This window comes from Pholcus phalangioides, unplaced genomic scaffold (genome assembly GCF_987345545.1).
Source record: "Pholcus phalangioides strain wild (caught in Gottingen) unplaced genomic scaffold, Ppha-v1.0 ptg000007l_1, whole genome shotgun sequence".
NCBI lineage: Eukaryota > Metazoa > Arthropoda > Arachnida > Araneae > Pholcidae > Pholcus > Pholcus phalangioides.
The window spans coordinates 10477537-10497416 of NW_028301600.1; the positions used below are offsets into that span (position 1 = coordinate 10477537).

Genomic DNA, 19880 nt, shown 5'->3' on the forward strand with positions numbered 1-19880 from the left:
CTTAAGTCAATTTTAAAATGTGCACTGAAAAATTGATCTTTCAATGAAACGTTAAAATTAAAAAAAATACCCACATTCTGAAGGATGTCAAAGTCCTTTGTACTGATAATTTGAAATTTTAGGTTTACATTTAGTGCCTAAAAATATAAAATGGCATTTGTACCATGTTATTCGCGGTTACCCTAAATTGAGACAGTATGGTTTTTGTGTGTCGTCTCATGTTTAAGTACCTTAATTTTAACTTGACACCATTTAAATCTTTTTAGAAAGTAGTCCTGAGCAAATACCAGTTCAGAAATAATTTTATTCATCAAAAATAACGTCTTTGTGACAAAATCACAGTAAGTTCTCTGATAAGAAAATATCACACAGCACACATTCGAAAGGAACAAATGAAATTAGGAAGTAGAAAAACTTAAAAAAAAACAAGAAAAACTTGAACTAGAACCACTTGAAGTAGAAAAACTTGAACAACATTAATGTGTGTAATGACTGGCTGGCACGAACGAACAAAGAACAAAACATTGAAATGTTTGAAAAGCTAGAGGACAAAAATGCAACAATCTCAACGGACGCTGAGGTTTCACGATTCCCTTTATCTTATTGAAACTTCATCAATGTCATCAACATCAAGGAGTGAGAACACATCAAATCTGTTTTACCCATGTAAGTTTTCATAAAACTGAACAGCTGCCCATCTGAACTAGTGTCTATGTCTATTTCTAAGTAATTAATTTGTAATTCCATGTAATGTGCCTAACATGGGGACAGTCCCAACTATAGACAAACTTGACTTTTTCCTACTCAAGCCGGGCTGTAGCTAACAATAGTGGTTATAAAAAAAAATAGAACCGACATTTTATATAGGGAATACATTACCTAATATTACCCTAAATCAGAAATCCCAGTGTCTATAAACGTAACTGTGTTGCACAAACCTTAGTAGTTCACTATAAAAATTTCGATTTTCGCGAAAACACATGAAAAACTTTTTCTCGACCGAAACACGTTCTATACACTACTGAAACTATCGTGAAATGGTAACACAACAAATATGATGACCTGTTTTAAACCTAAGCTGCGACAACCGTCAGGACTACCAACATATTAGAACAAAAAGCCCCAAATCGTCCCAAGTTAAGCCGTTGTCCCAAGTGTCCCTGTATATTTTTTATAGACTGCATTAAGTATTAAGTTTGGTTTAATTTTCGATAATTAATTGATTTTGACAACAATAATCAATGTGCAAAATTAATTTTAGATTGGTATCTGAAAAGCGAAATTATATCATGTAAGAGAATATTTCCTTTTGCAAAACTTAAGGGAATCAAGAATGCCTCTTGTTACATTCTAGCAAAATTCTAGCCAAAATTGCTGAATCAGCTAAAACTCATGTGCAAAACAATTTCAAAATCATCAAAGTCAATTTAAAATTAACGGCTATTTATGATAACAGTGTCTTAGGCCGGGATTACACTAAAAAAGTTTCATAAAAGTTCATTTATAAAACTTGAAAAATGCAACCAATAAGCTAATCGGTTGCATTTTCTCGAATGTAACCGGTAACGTTCTTGGTTGAATTTTTCAAGTTTCATAAAAGAACTTTTATGAAACTTTTATAGTGTAATTCCCGGCCTAAAATTTATTATATTCTGAACAATTTAGTCTGCAAAGACTCTTTAGAGGTAGTATCGACTCATGTAAAGAAATACTCGCATGTAACAACATTGTTATCATGTTGCGTTTAAGTTAATATAGCCATGTCAATGGAAAAACAAAGCGTAAGAATCTTGATGATACTTACCCAAAACGACTAAAAGTACTCGTGCTTCTGGATTATGTTCGAGTTATAGATGTAATTAAAATAACCGTATTTCATCGAAACAAATACGGCACATCACCAAAATATGTGCCAATTGTTTCTAAAACTGCTGAAATTAGATGGTCGTCTAAAAAAGCGTGAAACAATGTAAAATAAAGGGCTAAATTTCATCTGATCTCGGACATATTACTACAAAATCACGAATCAAATATGCCGTGATAAAATATTAACATTTTTTAACTAAGCTTTTTGTTGATAAGCGGAGAATTTTTATGTTTTGAGGACAAAAGAATTCGAAAGATTCAAGTTACATGAAATGAGAGTTATATGGTTGCCTTAAGTAGGCCTGCCATCCAAAGGTATTTATTACAATTTTTGTTATTCTGCAACCCGATAGATTTTCATTGCAACTGCTTACATTATGCGATATATATAAGAATAATATAATTTTCAATTCCAACCAAATATGGAATTTTCTTAAGAGGCTAATTTTTATTCAAACTTTCGATACATTTGCGTCATTTTCCGTCGAACGATGAAGGTCGTTATAACGAGCATCAACTTTATTCAGCTTTTAAACATAACGCACATAACTTTTTTGGCAAAGAAATATGCAAATTAAAAAATTAAAACAACCATTGCGTAATAGCTAGCAAACACCTCTAAACACAATAAAATTATTCCCCACTGTTAAGTCACATCCATTTTTAATTCTGATAAAGAAACGAAAATAAATGTGCGGTTTGTTTTGCACACTAATTTTCCAATGGAGTAGAAAAAGAATCAGTTGGTTCAAGCATATATATATAGAACATTTTTTTTATATTTGCATACTCATATATGACACTTAATCTATTATTTTCGTTGAATTCCTATCGTAGTAAAAGAATAAAAATCTGCCGAAATTTCACCGTGATTTCCAACAATGTGCTCATGCAGCAACTTTGGCCAGCCACATACCAGTATTTACCAATTAGAAAACTCTATTCTTACTCTCGTGCGACCATCTGAAACGCTCATTTAAACGTTTAACAAGCCTATTATTTTTTACGGTTTTCTGACGATGTCCAAGGGTATTTGATATTATGCCAGATAGTAACAAATATATCATGGACGTCGAAACAGCTTGTCTCTCACCACACACACACCGCATGAGCTTTTTGCTTCTCCACCATCGAAAAGTGTGCGTTTTTTTTCTTCTATATCTCCTTGCCTTCATTTCTATTTCTCTTCCTACATTGGCTTATGACGATATAAACGAACTAAGTGCTCTCCATCAAGAAAAAAAAAAATTGAAAATATAAAATTTAATAAAAAAAACCTTTTTTTTTTTCTCGTGGAAGACTAACGTTTTTGGTGGGACTTTTATCTGTAGGTGGTGAGGTTTTAACGGCTTCTTGGACGGCCGTTGACGACCTGAATAATAATTATAGCCTCCAGTTCGGAAAAGGAGCGGTAGGAAGAACAGCAGAGAGACGAACCTACTGCAAGGCGAACAAGGCGCAGAAAAAGCGCCTAGTAGCGCTGCTTATCTCAATGTACTTATCGTTGGTATCCATTAAGGGCTCGTTTGATAATGTTCCATCTCCCATTTCCAGTTAATTACCGCGACAAACGGTTTTCTAAAGTTCTTAATGACTTATTTCTCTAAGTATTTTAAGTCAATAATTTGTCGCTGTTTTTGCGATCGGTTGCCTCCCGTTTTTGGAACAAAAAGGACGTTTCCCTCCTCTCGCTTAGGCTCTGGCGGTATTCATCAAATCGGTGATAACATATACCCCATCGCAAAATGAAAAAAAAAAGAAAAAGAATACCACAAGGTAAGGGGTGGAAAAAATGGTATTTGATCGCGATTCGTAATAATTACGTTTTTACCGGTAGATCCTCTTCCACCCTCTTCCTTTTACAGTCTGTGTAGGTGCTAATGGCCGAGGAGGATAGGCTAGGCTACATCAGTTTCGTTCACTCGAGGGTATGTATGGGTATCGTATGCGAGAAAAGTTGAGCGTGTGTAGGATCGCAGTCAACAAAAAGCTCTTTAGTCCTTCATTGGAGAAGTCTATTGTGTGTGTGTCTCTCTCTCAGTTCCAAATTTCGAAGATAATGTTTGTTCAGAACCAGAATAAGGCTAAGGATGAATAAAAAATTAAATACATTAGTGTTTATATATATATAAAGAGAGAATAAAGAAAAACTTTTTCAAATTTTTCTACAAAAATACCACTTAAATTTGAATAAAATTTAGTATGGATATACACGCAATTCGTATCATAAAACAGTGAAAGTACCCACTCATATTATGAGTAATGCTCATGGGGCAAGAGTATCTTGAACTGATGTCGTAAGATGGCACCTGAAATGAGGACAATAAATTTATGATCATCTCTGACAGACGCTTATTTCCATTATATAATAGAAATATGTTCCAATGGAAATAAGGGACCATATACTCTTGGTCCCTTATTTCCATTGGAAACATCCGTCAACGCCATCGCCTACCTACACATCGTTGCTGACCACGTGCACCCGTTTACGGCCATAATTTTTCCTGATGATGATGATGGCTATATATATTTCCAGAAGGACAATATACACTCATTGCCATAAAAATTTGCGCACCAAGAAATAACTGTGGGATCAAAACGAAAGTTGGCCTGAAGGTGCATGTCGGGCAGATATGCAAATGATTAGAAATGCAGCGTGATTGCGCATTGCGTAATGCCACTAGAGGGCGTTGAACTTCGTTCTCCTTGGGGTATAAAACAGGTAAGCAGAGCTTGCTGGAGTGTATTTAATCGTTTGCAAAGGAAATGCTGAGGTAGGCATGCCGTTACGCCGCCGTCGAAGACCATATGAGCAGTTGTCAGAGTTCGATAGGGGAAGAATCATCGGGATGATGGAAGCTGGGTGGTCAGCTCGGCGAGTAGCTCGTCAACTAGGCCGTTTTGATTTTACTGTGAGGAGGTGTTGGGACCAGTGGACAGAAGAGACGTCATTTACACGGTGACCAGGTTCAGGACGCCCTCAACAGACCAGTCGTCGAGAAGACCGTCACATCATCCGAAACGCACGCGTAGAGCCAACTGCCTCATTCGCCGCTATCCAGACACAGGCAGCAGCTTCACTACGGGCCTCTGTGTCTTCCCGAACCATCGCAAGGCGCCTGGCTGAAGGACATCTGGTATCGCGGCGCCCATTACGTGTGCTGCCAATGACACCCACCCACCAACGCCTCCGTTTGGAATGGTGTCGAGCACGACGGGATTGGACTGCAACGGAATGGAACCAGGCCGTCTTCAGCGACGAATCATCAGTGATGACAACAGTGATGACAATCGTGTTCGTGTGTGGAGGCCCCGTGGTGAACGCTTCAATCCTGCCTTCGCTTTACAGCGACACACCGCTCCCACAGCTGGTGTCATGGTATGGTGTGCCATTGCTTACGATACACGGTCACCCCTAATATTGATCCATGGCACAATGACAGCCCAGCGGTACGTCCATAACATCCTTCAGCCACATGTGTTGCCACTCATGGCAGGGCTCCCAGGAGCCATTTTGCAACAAGACAATGCTAGGCCACAAACAGCAAGGATTTGCACCCCAGATTTGTCACCAATCGAGCATATCTGGGATCATTTGGGACGGCAAGTTGGACACCCTACGAGGTTGGTCGAACTAGAGGCGCATTTACAGCAACTGTGGAACGAGATGTGTCGGGACATCATACGGAACTTGTATGCCTCAATGCCCGCTCGTATCGCATCGTGCATTCGCGCTAGAGGGGGTCCAACAGAGTACTAAAACTTCTGTTCATCTGTACTTTTTTCTGCAATAAATGATCCTTTTTCTTGGATTTTCTAATTACTTACTTATTTTAATTCATGACCTACACCAGAATCGGGGATGAAGATAATTTGCATAATTCATAAAATATACAAATACAAATACAAATACAAATGCAACGCCACAACAGGCAAATTGCCCAACGAGGTGGCTGACTTAAGAACATCATGGATCCCCGAGCCCCTACCTACTACTGCTACACCACACATGCACCTCCCCCCCCCCCGCGGAACCCCCCAACGAATCGGTACATGCGGGAATGTGCGTGTACGTGGAGTGCAACCTGACGTAAAGTTTGTTTCTGTGTAATGCTTGTTATGTGTAGTGCTGTCATCTGCCCCCAGTTTTACTAACTATAAGTGAAGTGTTATGGTTGAATGATTTACCGTTGTAGGACTGTTGCTCTCTGTGGCGAGACTTTTTAACGGGGAGATCGGCTCGCATTTGCGCCTTGAAGGTGGGAACCACAGAAAACCAACTTCAGCCGACCACCACTGTGGGGTTCGAACCCGGATCCTCGCATCACGAGTCCGGCACTATAGTCCGGCATTGACAATTATATTGTTTTTTGTGAAATACATTTTAAATCGCTACAGACTTGCTGAAGCACCGTTTCTCTCCAACGGTTACTTTATAAGCAGGGTACGGATGTTGATAACATTTGCATTTTTTTTGCAGTTTTTGCATTTTTTTCCTTTTGTCGCTGTTAGGGCATTTTTTGAGTTATGGGACATTTTTTGGCATTTTCCGAATATTTTTTCACTTTTTAAATTTTTTGTCAATGGAAAGGATTCAAAAAATTTTATGAATACTGATTACATTCAGCACTTATGAAAAAATGTTTGAATTTGTTTGGAAATAAAATAAAAGATGCTTTTTGGCTTCCTAACCATAGACATACACAGGATTTTCTGAGGGGGAGCGGTTGATTTTCCGTTTTTTACTGCAAAAAACCCTACCGCCCCACCCCCAGTATGCCAGTCATGGCGCCCACATCTAGTAACAGGGCCCCCGGTCAGATATTTCACTGGCCTTTAATAGTGAATTTCTCGTGAAAAAACGAAAAATGATAAGAGTCGTCTCCGAGCCGGAGTCCTGTCAGCCCCACCCTTGGGGGGGGGGGCTAACCAATGTGTTCTTAACCGATTCATGAATATCACTCGTTTATTAGAAATGTTATTTTTGATGAAATCTATATAAACGAGAGAAACGAAAAAAACTTGAGGAAAAAAAATTTAGGTATGATTTTGATTCTATCAAAATTTTTTTCCTTCGACTTATACATATTTACACATTATTACACATTACAAATTATATTACATATTTTTCAAAAGAACTTTTTTTTATTATTTGATGGCATTTTTTCACAATTTTCAGGGTATTTTCTTCAAGTTTTTAGGGCATTTTTTTTTCAAGCTTTTAGGGCATTTTTTTTCAAGCTTTTAGGGCATTTTTTTTCAAGCTTTTAGGACATTTTAAAGTGATTTTTCAAGATTTTTTATTGACGACAACATCCGGGTGTGGCATATAAGCAATATTTTGTGATTTCGTCTACAACTCCCGACATTGTTGGCGATGATTGGTGATGTCCCGTTGGCGATGATTGGTGATGTCCCGTATGCATGATGAAATTATCCCACATTTTTATCGATCAGTTATTGCAACCCCTAATCATAATATAATAAAAACTTCATGCACATTACTTTAGTTGAATTCCCAGTATTTGAGCTGATCACATGCGGGGTTTGTTTTTACGGGTCATATCAATGAGCAAGTTTTTGCGTCAAACATGTAATAAATCTGTTTTGCATCGCGGAGCATCAATAAAATAAAAGACGAACAAACCCCGCATGTGATCGGCTCAAATACTGGGAATTCAACTAAAGTAATGTGCATGAAGTTTTTATTATATTATGACGGTTATGATATTATTTTTTATTACGGGCCATATCAATCCTGCATTTTTCTCTAATTTTTTCCTAATATACTTATGTCCAATTTCTTTCTTTTTTTCCAGTGAAACTTATTTTAATTTATAATCTTGACTAAAATCAAGATAAGCATAATTCGAATGATTTAGGAATTATATTATTATGCATATAACTATGTAAAAATATGAAAATACGGTATTCATCATATTCCATGTGCAACTTTTTTTGAATACATTTTATATCTCTGCAGAATTGTTGTAGTACTTTTACTTCTCGTCAAGGTTCTGTTTATAAGCAATAATAATTGGCTATTTCGCGCTGACGATAAGCAACATTTATTTGGTGAGAATTGGCAACAGCCTGTGCTTATCCCAATTTCCCTCAATAAAATATGGTCATCCTGATCGTTATGAAAATTCAACTTCATGCATAATACTTTTTATTGCACCTGATTATATTTTTCATACAGGGTGGGCAAAAAGTCTGTAGAAACTTTAAAAATGAATAAAAACCGGAAAATAACCGAAATAAAAAACGGTTCGCGGGGTTAGCATCGTTAGATCACGGGAATTTTTTTAAGACAGGAAAAAAACCCCTCAAAAAACAGCCGACAGATGGCACTGACGTTCACAAGTCAAAGAAAAGATATGCAAATAACGAACAGAATGCCTCCAAATCGTTTATTACAGCAGTATATATTCCACGGGACCACCACCACAGGGGATAGATAACACATTGTAGGCGAGTCACAAATCCAGCAACGGCAGAGTGCAGCAGGTCCACATACACGGTTTACAACTGTGAACTGGCTGTGGATTAGGAGCACAAATACAAATACCACGCCACAACAGGCAAATTGCCCAACGAGGTGGCTGACTTAAGAACATCATGGATCCCCGAACCATTTTTTGGAGGCCCTACCTACTACTGCTACACCACACATGCAACCCCCCCCCCCCGCGGACCCAAGTAACCCCCCCAACGAACCCCCAACGAATCGGTCCATGCGGGAATGTGCGTGTACGCGTAGTGCAACCTAACGTAAAGTTTGTTTCTGTGTAATGCTTGTTATATGTAGTGCTGTCATCTGCCCCCAGTTTTTCTAACTATGAGTGAAGTGTTATGGTTGAATGATTTACCGTTGTAGGACTGTTGCTCTCTGTGGCGAGACTTTTTAACGGGGAGATCGGCTCGCATTTGCGCCTTGAAGTTGGGAACCACAGAAAACCAACTTCAGCCGACCACCACTGTGGGGTTCGAACCCGGATCCTCGCATCACGAGTCCGGCACTATAACCACTCGACCACCACAGCGGCAACAAGTTCTTATAACCGTCTTATTTGCATATTTCCACCGAAGTCGATCGACAAGTGCTATCTATAGGCTGTTATTTCCTGTCTTAAAAAAATCCCCTTGACCTAGCGATGCTAACCCTGCAAACCGTTTTTATTTCGGTTTTTATTCATTTTTAAAGTTTCTACGGACTTTTTGTCCACCCTGTATTTAAAAGGTTCCTTAAAACATCAACCCGGTTGTAACGACACCTCGGTTTAACGACAATTTTTCTCGAATCTTCGAGGTCAATGTAACGAAGTTTCGCTGAACAGTCAACCTCGGTTGCAATGACATTTCGGTTATAAAGTCAGTAATTGGCGGTCTGGGCTGAGCTCCATAGAAAATAATATTAATGAACCTTGCATATAAAATGCCATGAACTCGGTTTTTTACACCACATTTTTTGTCGTTTTATGGTGTTTTTGATATCCAACGATGAAAAAAAGTATGTTTGCGAAGTTTGGTGCTCCGACGTGCTCCTAATTAACACGAGACATAATTTCGCTGTTTCCAACTTTTTTTGTTACAAAAATGTTCCGTTTTCTCCGGTATTCAGACGAAATTTACTATAATCATTTATCTATATTAGAATTAGACCTGAAGGTATTTTGCATAACTTACAAATTGTGTAAAAATGAATATGACTAAATATTCATCTCACTTATTTGCTATGTTGAATATTTTCACGTGAAATAAATTTTAAATCACTGCATATATTTCCTAGTACTGTATTTATACAAATGCAATGGCCACAACAGCTAAAATGCCCAACGAGGTGGTGGAAAAAGATGCCCTTGAAAAATATAGATGTGAAATTATGTATCAAAACTATAATAAAAAATGAAGCAACCTTATGAGAGCAATAAAAAACCAATAATTATGATAAAATACAGGGTGTCCCATCACGACCGCCAAAACTCTGCACAACCAGATTCGTCGCTTGGAATACATATAAAATGCCCATAGAACTGTTATCTGCACGACCCATAGTTTTCGAGAAAAATGCGAAAGAAAAGTATGACGTCATATCCGGTGCTATATCAAACGACGGCTTGACGTCATTCCACGACGCGCATGCATGCCTCGATATGCGAGGTGGACATTTTGAACATCTTCCTATGTAAACATATGCAAATACCGATGTTCATGTTTCCAATAAAGTTTTTTCCCACCGGATATGACGTCATACTTTTCTTTCGCATTTTTCTCGAAAACTGGGTCGTAAAGGTACAGTTCTTTGGGCATTTTTTATGTATTCTAAGCGAGGAATCTGGCTGTGCAGAGTTTAAGTGGTCTTGATGGGACACCCTGTATAATACACTGCCCATAAAAAAAATTATGGTTGTCTTATCTATATGTGGATAGCTTCTTGATTTATCCCAACATGTTTATCATATTTCTTTTTAAATGTGTCGATTGTGTCAGAATTCACGCGACCCCCGAGAATAAGCTATTGTATTTATTCACAACCTTATTAGAGAAAAATTCCCTGCGACACCACAATCTGGAATTGTTCCTTACCAATCGAGAGAGAGATATTGGGGTCCCCTTTTGTGTCGAAGCAGTTGATTGATGGTGTATTAATAACTCATGGTCCATCCCATCCATCCCGTTGAAAATTTTAAATACTTCGATCATGTCCCCCTTACACCTGCGTCCATCCAAAAAAATAAACATATTAAAAAAAATGGTCTCTCTTCATAACACAAGCCGCGTGTGCCATCGAGGGCACGCGTAGCTTTTCTCTGCACCCCTTCAATCAAGTTTATGTCCCTCCGTAGGTATGGTCTCCAAAACCTTAAGGCATACTCCAATCCAGAACGAACTAAGTCCCGAAAATGTGGAAGGATCACTTTATGAGAATGCGTAGAGATATTTTTGAGAATTAAACCAAGTATTCTGTACGCGTTAACAACAAACCATCGACAAAGATACCAGTGAGGTAATTCATTAGCCATATTAGGCAATTTTTCTGACAGTAATATTTTTTGGCAAAAAATGATTGATATCTTGTATTTATGACTTCCCAATTTACCGTTTTGTCTGGATCAAATATGGTCACCCTAATTATAATGTAACAACAGCTTTTTTGCATAGCATTTGATTGCATCTGCTTACATTTTTCGTCAAAAAAAGTTCTCAAAAACGGCAACAACACCCGTGTCGTTACAACTTGCTCGGTTATAACAACAAATTTTCACGATATTTTCAATGCCGTTATAACCGAATTTTACTACGTTTGATTCCCTCTGATTATATTTTTCATCAAATAATGTCTTTAAAACGTCAACCCCGTTTATAACGACAAATTTTCATGAAATCTTCGATATCGTTATAACCGAGTTTGACTGAACTTGGTATAATAATGTAGAAGATTATAAGTGACTTTTGAGATTTGTTGCGGAAATAAAAAGGAATCGAAGGCCACCTGCCGATTCGGTTTTTAATGGTTGTTTGGGGCTTTTGAGGAAAAGGCAACGACAGTTCACTTCATCCAACTTCATTAGTGAAAGGAAATTGCCGTGTAAAGGCTTATCATTGCAAGCCTCCGCTCTTTTCATTGCCTTCTCCTTTTTTTTGCCATCGGGCTCCGTTACTTATCTGTTCTCCGGCAAAAAAAAAAAACCAATCCGGAGGGAAAAAGAGGAAAGAATGACTCATACTGGATCCAGAATTGCTCTGTGAGAGCCAGAACGGTCTCAACACTGTCAACAATAGCTTTTCTAATGGCGACACCAAAGTATTAGTATCCGTACAAAATAGTACTTGGAATCAAATCTTGAAAAATGGTTCGTAACGCTACCGATCGATTATATATAAGTTATTTTTTTATTTTATTTTTTGGTTATCATTGTCCTCCTAATAAAATCGATCGCCTAATATGCACACTACAGTACAACGGAACGTTCTATTGTGCATCTACCGGGTGAGGGGAATCATAAAATGCTTTTTTTCCTGATAAGGGTGATTTATTTATTATGAATTAATTAGACTAGTAGATGTTTTTATTATTATGTCGAATTTCTTTTACTTAGACTGACTATTATTTTATCGGGACGAAAATGGGATGTTAAAATGGGATCTTATGAGACACCGCCAATGGTCATCCAATTTATGTCAAATAAATGCCAATATTGCCGGAAAATATAGGGTTTTACTTCATTTAGACTCAAGCCCCTACTACAAAGTTGTCACTACATCAAATAAAGGAATGAATATGCAGTGAATCAGAACTTAAATTAAAGAATAATGTATAATTTCCCTTTTTATTTCATGGAAAAAGTTTAAAACGAAAAATAAGTATATGAGCTAGATACGTATTTATAATTTTTGTTACGAAAATTATCCATGTCCACGAATTCAGTAAAAATAAGTAATTTACTTCATTGGAAATAAACAAAATTACACAAAATTTCATATTTTTTCAAAAAAAAGTAAAAATACGAGTAGTATATATATATATATATATATATATATATATATACTACTCGTATACTACTCGTACTCACTGATTATATAATCAGTGATATTTATATATATATATATATATATACGAGTAGTTATATATATATATATATATATATATATATATATATATACTACTCGTATACTACTCGTACTCACTGATTATATAATCAGTGATATTTATATATATATATATATATATATATCACTGATTATATAACATATATATCACTGATTTACTAACGTTGAATTAAAAACACATCATGTTTACTATTTATAATCAACGTTACTTTATAATTCATCGCATTTCCAACAAAATAAATATTTTTATAACTATTTCATATGCTCATTTAAGTTTTTAAATGGAAGGATATGTTGGATATACTTGAAAGTGGCTATCAAGACTTTTATTATTTACAGATAGTGAAAAAGAAACCATATAGTCGTATAAATAGTCATATCAAATACAAACCATAGGAGACATAAACCAAATAGAAGCGACAGGTATATCTCAAATAAGCACAAATCTTATACATGCAACTAACAAAGCACATACTTAAACCAAATAAAAACACAAGCACACGAATTTAATACAAACCACCGTCATAAATTAAATACAAACCTCAGAAAAAAATCAGTAAGCCTCTATTTGAATGTAGATAAAAAGTGATGTTCACTCTATACCAAGTCACTCATCCACATACTTATTACATTGATGTGAATGAAGTAACGAGGCATAAGTGCACATCCTCACACATAAATAGAAAACAGCGATTTCTCCCAAGAAATTAACACGCATCACGGCTCTTCATTAAACATATGTTTGAAGGAAAAAATGGTATATTATAACACAAAATATACACAAATATAATAACATAATATATATATATGTTGCTGCCAAATCCCGAATCGTGGCCAATTCGCGAAATGGACGGCCACTTCACGAATTGACCGAGAATTTTGTTCGATTTTCAGAAATGATTCGGGCTTTGGAAGGCCAATACGCGGAGTGGCTGGAGATTCCTGGCTAAAGTTAGATGTGCTGATGCAAGATCGGTCCGGTAGGTGCCAAATGCAGTTTTTCCTTCGCCATAGGGAGATACATGGCTATACATAGTAGCTGTAATGGATTAACTCCATGTGACGAGAGAAAAAACTATAAAATTAATAATATAGACATATAGTTTTTTCTGTCAAGTTTTGAAAAAAACAAACGATAACCGCATTGTGACTGCGGTTTGATGGGTTGCCAACGCAAATTTTGACATAGTTATCACGAAAAACTACACCAACTTGTCGCTGATCTCGAATCATGCCTTTTGTTATTGGACTTTGGCCAGGGAACCAAGGTCATGTTAGTCTACGGGCCCATGCGAGCATGAACGGCGGGGGGGGGGGCGGCTTTCATATGCATTGGGGGGACTTACAGAATGAGATCTGGTGCTATAATTTTCAAATATAAGCATGTAAGCTTTTTCTTCCAGGTAATTATGAGATCCCAGGACATCGATTTGAACGGGGTCCCCGATGTTGAAACGGTCATGGACGGAGTCGAGAGGTTCGATTTATTAGTGTAGGTTCATTGTATCGTTCCGTACTTTACGCACAACTATTTTTTCTATATAATTCGGCTCTTGAGAGGGATGATCACCCACTTTCTGGATTCGCGCCTGTCCCAGGGTTCCAGAAATAAATCTTATTTATTAATTTTTCATTACAAATTTAGTTATAATTATATTCAGTTTGGTAAGTATAAAGGGCCTGGCTCTAAAATGGGGGGGGGGGGGGCTGGATAACACGGAGGAGCCACGAGAAGAAAATATGGTCCAAAGTGGGCCATGGACTGAAAAAGGTTTACAAACACTTTTAAATCACACAGACTTGCTCTAGCACTATATTTCTCGCCAAGGGTCACTTATAGGCAGGGCCCTGATGTTGATGATATTTGCATTTTTTTGCATCTTTTGCATTTTTCTGCTTTTTCCCAGTTAGGGTATTTTTGAGTTTTGGTGCATTTTCTTTTGGCATTTTCAAGATATTTTTCCCCTTTTTAAATTTTTTGACAATATAGAAAGGATTCAAAAAATTATATAAATACTGATTGCGTTCAGCACTTATGAAAAAATTAGGCCTGAGAGAATCGATTAAAATTTGTAACTGGTTAAGCAAATAAATTTTAATCGATTAATTTTAACACTAGCAAACGTAGTGTTGGTAACTATATTGTTACGAAAATTATGTAAATAGTCATTACATATCATTTATTATGTCATCTTTCACCTGCAAATAGTCATTAACGCATTTCTCGGTAAATCTTCGGAAATAAACAAAATGTGGTATACAAAATTTCACATTTTTTTCAAAAAAATGTAAAAGTACGAGTAGTATTGCCGCTTTACTTATATCACTAATTTATTATCGTTGAATTAAAAGCACGCCATTTTTATTATTTATCAACATATACATGTCATTTATTTTACATGCTTATTTAACAGTTTTTGATGAAATGATATGTTTTAACACGCACTTGAAAGTGGCTATCAGGACTTTTATTATGTACAGATAGTGATAAAGAAACCAGGATATATATATGTATATAAATAGTCATATCAATACAAACCGTAGGGGACATAAACCAAATAGAAACGACAGGTATATCTTTCTCAAACAAGCACAAATCCCATACAAGTACTAACAAAGCACATTGTTAAACAAAATAAAAATACAAGCACACAAATTTAATATAAACCACTGTTATAAAAAATACAAACCTCAGAAAAAAAATCAGTAAGCCTCTATTTGAATGTAGATATAAAGTGATATTCACTCTATACCAAGTCACTCATCCACATACATATTACATTGATGTGGATGAAGTAACGAGGCATAAGTGCACATCCTCACACAATAGAATCCTCACAAATAGAAAACAGCGACCTTAATTAACACACATCATAGCTGTTCATTAAACATGTCTGAAGGAAAAAATTGTATATAACACAAAAATACACAAAAATATTACAACATAAAATATATGTTACTGCTAAAATCCGAAGAGTGGCCAATCCGCGAAATGGCCGGCCACTTCACGTTCGAGTGTTTTGTCAAAGTCCGATTTTCAGAAATGATTCGGGCTTTGGAAGGCCAGGAGTGGCTGGAGGTCCCTGGCTAAAGTTAGATGTGCTGATGCAAGACCGGTCCGGTAGGTGCCAAATGCATTTTATAGTTTTTTCTCTGTTAAATTAAAAAAAAAAAAAGATTACCGCATTGTGACTGTTGTTTGATTGGTTGCCATAGATAATTTGGGCATAATTATCACGAAAAACTACGCCAACTTTGCATTGATCCCGAATCATTCCTTTTGTTATCGGACTTTGGCTAGGGATCTCTAGCCACTTCGCGAGCTGGTTGGGTGAAGGCTGAAACTCGGGCATTGGTCGAGTCAATTTACAAAGAAGTTGGCCAATTCGCAAAGTGGCCATTTTCAGGCTTTGGCATTAATATACGGGGTGTTCCGTTAATGGACCGACAAACTCAGAGGGTTGTTAGTAGACATCAAGAGGAACAAAAATTGCAATGGAACATGCTGTCGTAAACCACGCTGAGAGGGTGAAAATCGCGAAAAACGCCAGCAAAAAGTACAATAATAACTACAAAAAGATTTATTTGGTTAATTATTACAAAAGTTGTTGGAGTGGTGGCCGCTGACATCATCGCGCCGTCTACAACGACGTAAAAACGATTCCCGGACGCGCTCGAAGATACCCCAGGTATGATTTGATGTCTGCCGCAGTGACGACAATCTGCGCTATGAGATCCTCCGGTGTGTCCACTGGCGTCGCATAAATGAGTGATTTAAGGTGACTCCGTAGGAAAAAGTTGCACGGATTGAGATCCGGCGAACGTGGAGGCCAAGCAAATGGTCCCGCGCGTCCAATCTAATTGCTACACGTGCTTAATATCGCAATAGCGCTAATTTACGCTGTCCGCAGCGCGTGATTCCACCCCAGCGCATGCGTTTCGCGACGCTTATGGTGAGTGAACCCACGAACGCGTTCAGCGATCAACGGACATCCACCTTTCGTCTCCTCTGGACTCTTGATGTCTACTAACAACCCTCTGAGTTTGTCGGCCCATTAACAGAACACCCTGTTTACACTGATATTAAACTACTATAAAAATGTACTTAGAAAGACGTTGGACTATTGGGTCTGAAGTGGATCACTTAAGGTTACTTTTACGAGATGAAGTGTTAGGAATAATTTAAAACTATTAAATTTCGAGTGATCAATTTGGGTTTTTCGATTTCTGCCTTAATATCTCATCACAGACTGCAGTAGGTCACATATTCCGATGCTGATTTTCTAGACTGAAATTGTCGGGTTTGAAACTTTACTAATCTGTCGATTTACGTCAAGAATAATCCCAACAAACTTCATAAATATTAATAAAAACATTACCTTAATTTCTAAGAAATAACGAAGAAGTATCCAACGTAGGAAAGCTCAAAATACATGTATAGCCCTTTCTTTAGTGGAAGGAGCTTTATTGTTTCGAGGCTAATATAGCCGTTTCTTCAGTAAAGAAGAGCATCATAACATGATTAAGAGACTATATTAGCCTCGAAGGGAGGTGTATGGTGTTTTTATTTGTGTATTTTGAACTTCGCAATCAGTAATCAAGAATTTGTATACTTTGAGCTCCCAAATCAAAACACAATACGGTTGTTTCGAGGCTTATATAGTCCCTACTTGAGTGGAAAGGCCTTCATACTACTGAAGAAGTGGTGTGAAGGATATAGTACCATCAAAGCAGCTGTATGGTGGTTTCATATGTATATTTTAAGAATTCCTATACTTTAGATATTTCTTCTTCTATCTCCAAAAAAATGTGTTTTCTTTTAAATGATAAAGCGCTTAAGTGGTGTCACGACCCTTGAAGTCGAATTTTCAAAAATGACTTCAAAAATATCTCATTCAATTGCACATAAAATACCAAATATTTCGTGCGAAAACAGTTAACTTGTTCTTTCAAAATAATAGAAAGAACTAATGAATTATAGTGTAAATGCATACTAAAAAAGAACACTTTGTGAACGTGCTTTTCTCAGATTGCAGTTTTTAAGTTCATCCATAAGATTAAAGCAAGACTACTGCACCAAAAATTCTGATTTTTTTTTTCCACAGTCACTAACTTTATTCAATCAAATTCATTCAAAAACACAATAGGCTACAATATAATGTATAATGCGATATATCTAAACATATGCAAGTGTATTGATATATATGAGTGTCAAGGGTTTTGCAGAAATGTTTATATTTGACATGTGTTACTAAAATAGATCTTGAACTTGGATATCTGACCATTCATTAGAATTTTACGAATTTTTAAAATTTGAAGAAAAACCCCATAAATTTCAAAACTCTAAATTCAACATTTTTTGTAAATACTTCCCATTAGTCCATTGCTAAATCCGAGGTCCATTTTACTAATACGTATCGAATAAACATTTCTACAAAATTCTCAGAATATTTGTTGCTGTAGCTGTTTTTCAATCTTAAGGATGAACTTAAAAACAGAAATCTGAGAAAACCACGTTCAAAGTGTTTTTTCTTGTATACATTTACTTTTTTCATTTATTTTGAAAGAACAAATTAACCGATTCACACGAAATACTTAGTATTTTATTTGAAATCGAATGAAATATTTTTTGAAGTCATTTTTGAAATTTTGACTTCACGGGTCGTGACACCCCTCAAGTTCGACTTTTAATCGGCCATATGGTACACCCTGTAAAAAAATATACAAAATACATCGATTCCGATATAAAAGTCAGAGAATAGCCATTTTTTTGTATACCTACTTTGAACTTTCCGTGGTTACCACAAAATGTTTGTTTTAGCATATAAAAATTTCATAAGAACAGTCTATAACATATGCCAACCAAAAACGCTGAAAACTTTCTGGCAGATGTTTTACAATAGATATTGCACAGTACATGAATATTTTATATAATATATAAGTATGAGGAATACTGTTATATATGTACTCACGTCAAGTTGTTAAAACATTAGTTTCCAGGGCAATGATTTTCAGGCAAATCGAGACACAAGCTGTTTTTTTCCATACAATTCAGAAGTTGTTGAACACACACACTAGCAAATGGCACATGTTTTGGTATTTCACGTAAAACAAATCACACAAATCACAGAAATGGTCGCGTCAGAACCGCAGGAGGATATTTATAGGAATTTCTATTGTGTAATGGAATGTTTGTGCGTATAAATTCTGTGAAAATCTCTTTTAACGTGTATTGTTTCATCATGGCTGCAATTAAATAATTCCCACGGCCTTGTAAACCCCGTTTGTTTTTAAAAACTTCCTATTCCTTTTTCTTTCATAATCATCACTTTCTATTTGGAAAAATCGGATAATTAAATTCTTATGATAAGAATAATGGACAGGTGTGTCTTGCAACTTTTCTGGGAAACAAATTTGAATCGATTGTTAACCCTTCAAATTTCAAACTCCGGTGTAATATTATAAACCCAGTTTTAATTATATAATAATCATAGCCGCCTATAGAGGTATGAAACAGGTGCGATCGCACCGGGCCCCGTGCTCTGAGGGGGGCCTCGTACTCATGGTAATAGAAGTGAAGAAAATACATACAAGGTGTCCTGCAAGTCCTAATGCGGCCTTTATCTCATCAACCATCAGTAGTAAAGGTATGGTTCTAATTTTAAAAATGTGCAAAAATGTGTTCAAAAATCACCCTGCTCCAGCTTTGAGAGTGAAAATACAGTGTGTTACAAAATAAAAAAGTCTAAATTTTTATATCGATACCAGTGCCGTCTTAAGACATGGGCCCACCCGGGCGCGGCCTGGGGGCCCCAAGAGAAAAGGGGCCTCACAAAAATGAGATCTGGTTGAAATTTCCGAGAATTTGCCTGGTAGGGCCTCAAAAAGATCACTTGGCCCGGGGGCCCATGATGCTCTTAAGACGGCCCTGATCGATACCCTGTCCTAAAAAGCCTAATTAGAGAGGAAACTGTTGCCCTATTTCTTCTGAAGCTAACAAAAAAATCCTGTTTCTAAGTACAATATTCACTGAGATATTTGAATTAAAAAAACAGAGAAAAGCTGAAAAAATGGCATAAATGAAATAAGCGTTCAGTTTATGTTGTTCTTTCCCACATTTCCTCCGATTTTTGAATTCAAATATATAAGCGAATATTGCACTTAGAATCATGAATTTTTTTTGTTGGCCACAAAAGAGGCAGCCAACAACTTTATAACTGAGTTTTTCAAGACCGGGTGTCCATATTTAAAAATTTAGATTTTTTTTCATTTTGTGACATACTGCATTTTAACTCTCGAAACTACTTCACGGCACACCAACTCGGGGGTCATATATCACCATACGGTAATTTCCAACCAGTGGGGTGAAGGCGCCATCTATCGGTGGTCACCCCAGGCTC

The 19880-nt window shown here is 36.7% G+C and overlaps 1 protein-coding gene across 1 annotated transcript in view; it reads right to left on the bottom strand.

Annotated features, from left to right (window-relative positions):
- The window catches only part of jhamt (juvenile hormone acid methyltransferase), a 77066-nt gene extending 58498 nt beyond the window's left edge, over positions 1-18568 (bottom strand). Inside the window, exon 1 of the mRNA XM_089232638.1 lies at positions 18453-18568. The gene's annotated coding sequence lies outside the window, so the exon portion shown is untranslated. The remainder of the gene's footprint in view (positions 1-18452) is intronic.
- Positions 18569-19880: the final 1312 nt, after the last annotated feature.